Raw genomic sequence first — 2851 nt, forward strand, 5'->3', positions numbered from 1 at the left:
TTGAAGAACACACCAGATGTCAAATACTGCCCTACACACACACTGCACACACACACACACACACACACACACACACACACACACACACACACACAGAGAGAGAGAGAGAGAGAGAGAGAGAGAGAGAGAGAGAGAGAGAGAGAGAGAGAGATTCACACACACACACGCACACACACACACACACACACGCACACACACACACACACACACACGCGCGCGCACACAAGGAACAAAGGGGAAAACCCCTCAAGAGTTTAAGGCAGTGAGCATGTGTTGTAACTCTATAGATCTAAATGACTTGGCTGACTGTTGCATGTCCAAGACATCTTGGTCCCAATTCTTGTGACATATGAGTGTTACCTTGTATAGTAAATATGTAATTGATTTTTCCAACTTCCAGGGTCAAGCTCAACATGAGGGGGGCAGGGGATGGATATTGGGAAGGTGGGGGTTGAGGGCAGTAGATGTTTGCAGAACGATAATCTGGCCCATCATCGACAGGAATCATCATGCGAATCTGTTGGTCTGAGCTGTTAGCCAATCTCACCTCTGGTTGCATTACTACATGTTGTGATGTGATCTGCTGTTTTTGGTTACTAGGTACAGGGTGCTACCATCACCACATTATGAATTACCCTTTGCCTCTTGGCGTCGCCATCTCCGCCTGACTCAATATCATTCCCGCCCTGCCTTACCCTTCCATTCCTACTCCTCTTTGTCTTCCTCTTTCTTCTCCCTGCTTATTCCTCCCTTCTCTTTCTCTCCTTCTCTTGTTTGTCCTAGTCTTTTGTGGGTTTATTCCGTGGGGAAGACTTAGGAAGCCCATTTAGGGTTCGTAAAGACAGTGTCAGATCTGGTATCGGCAGCAATTAAGCGGGATTTTTTCCTATTAATACAGTATCTGCCTTTTCTCTGTCAAACCCTGAGCCGAGCGCTTTCCCCAGACTTCCTGGGTGCAGGAAAAAGGACAAAAAGGCCAGATGAGATGTGAATGAGAGAACTATGCATGGGAGGTGGCGGCAGAGGTGGCTGCTTAACATGGCAAAGAGGATGAGAAAGACCACCATTAGGAAAAAGCCCTATGGCTTCTGAGAGGGCCAAGCCTAGAGTCATGTAAGAGGAGAGCTATTGCTTCGGAGAAGGGTTCCTGGCATAACCAATGTCCCCAAACAGTCCCAAGCCCCAGCCCCAGAGCCAGCTATCCCAGTTGTGGTAAGCCAGCCCCAGAGCCAGCTGCTTGGCTGCTGTGTCAATGTCTGTTGGAATGGCCCTTGTGTGGAAGCTATGACTAGGGACCAGTGAAGTCAGGGGACGTAGGGCTGCCAAGCTGCAGAGGCTCGCATCTGTGGATGTCTGGTTGTTTCCACAAAACTGCAGCTGGTGGGCAGCTCAGTAACTGAGAGGTGCTCCTGATCAAGGAACAGGTTCAGAAGAACTCAAGCAAGCATACATTTTCATGAGTGAGGAGCAGAGGCAGGAGAATTGCTCCCAGTGCACAGAAGACAGAGAGGAATGAAATGGGCATTTTGAGATCTACCTGACCCCTGCATGATTTCCAAGTCATTTCAAATCCCTAGTATAAAGGGTTAAATTGGCAGCCTCAAACTAACATTGAGTCAAGGGATAACACCTAGATGAGACTTGCTGTCCAGAACTGTCAGCTCTAGCATGATCTGCTGCCTAGACACATTTCATGTCCTATTTATGGTTTATAATGGCTGAACTTCAAATATCAAAACTAACTCGAGAATGCAGATGACATTAAGTGGGAACAGCCATAACGAGCAGCTCTAAGTGCCCTCATCCTCTCTGTGGGCACTGACGGCAGACCACTGAAATAGCACAGATGAAATGTCCTGCCCTGGCTGCCCACTTGTGTAGATGCCTTTACTTTGGGGCTGTGCATCAGTGTGCTGTGTGGTGAGTGCAGAGGGAGCCCTGTGGATGCCTCCCCAGCTCTCCCACCATCTGAGTGCCAGAGTGCTCCCAGAGGGCAGTCGGGATAGGATGCAATCACTGTCTTCTCAAAGTAATAAAAAGTTATTTCTTCCCAGAGAAGCTGGAAGGCACATAAAAGAATCTTCAATGGAAGGTTATTTTTTTTCCTGCTCTCTCCCACCCTTGACCCAGCACTGGTATTTTTCAGGGCTGAGTATTCTGGATGAGTCTTAGATGAAGTTCCCTGTTACTTATTGTTTATAAAGCCTGGAAAAGGTATAAGCTTTTCCTTAGCTTTCTTTCCTCTGTAATTCAGCGAAACCATCCTGGAAACTACCTGCTCTGATGAATATGGAATCGTGTGATCATCTCTGTACAATATTTTTCATCAAAAAGTAAAAGTGGGACCAAGAATAGACTCATGTAGTAGAAAGAAAATGAAACTGTCATGTAAATGACAAATGTACCAGACTGGACAGTATATAAATGATGTAAAAATATTAATTTTATTGTTTTGTCTGCCAAGCATCCATCTTCCCAGTCTTTTGATGGAAGTGTCCTGATTTTTCTCTGGAGTCCCCACTCTCCTCCATTTCCCTTCTCTTTGGCTTGGGTGGAGCTGACTACACTTTCTGGATGTTGAGAATTGACACATGACTCGAATTCATCTATTGATATAAAATCTCCTGAGCTTTGACCTAGTAAGTGGAGGGCCTGTGCAAGATAATGAGAGGGGAAGCTCCTAGTGAATGTCACCACAGAGACAGGTAAGGTTAAGTGACGGAGAAAGGACAATATGCTCTGGCAGCTTAAGGTGAGTCCTGGATTCAGCCATGCCCGAAGTCCCACCGTCTCTCGATGTTTTAGCTAACTTCAGCCAATAAATCCTCCTTTTAAAATTTAATGTTAGGTC

General features: G+C 46.3%; 1 pseudogene; it reads right to left on the bottom strand.

The window, feature by feature from the left end:
* Positions 1–869: 869 nt before the first annotated feature.
* LOC128108770 (ATP synthase F(0) complex subunit C2, mitochondrial-like) lies at positions 870–1550 on the bottom strand (annotated as a pseudogene).
* Positions 1551–2851: the final 1301 nt, after the last annotated feature.

The sequence above is a fragment of the Peromyscus californicus genome, unplaced genomic scaffold (genome assembly GCF_007827085.1).
Source record: "Peromyscus californicus insignis strain IS unplaced genomic scaffold, ASM782708v3 Scaffold_13__1_contigs__length_99412109, whole genome shotgun sequence".
NCBI lineage: Eukaryota > Metazoa > Chordata > Mammalia > Rodentia > Cricetidae > Peromyscus > Peromyscus californicus.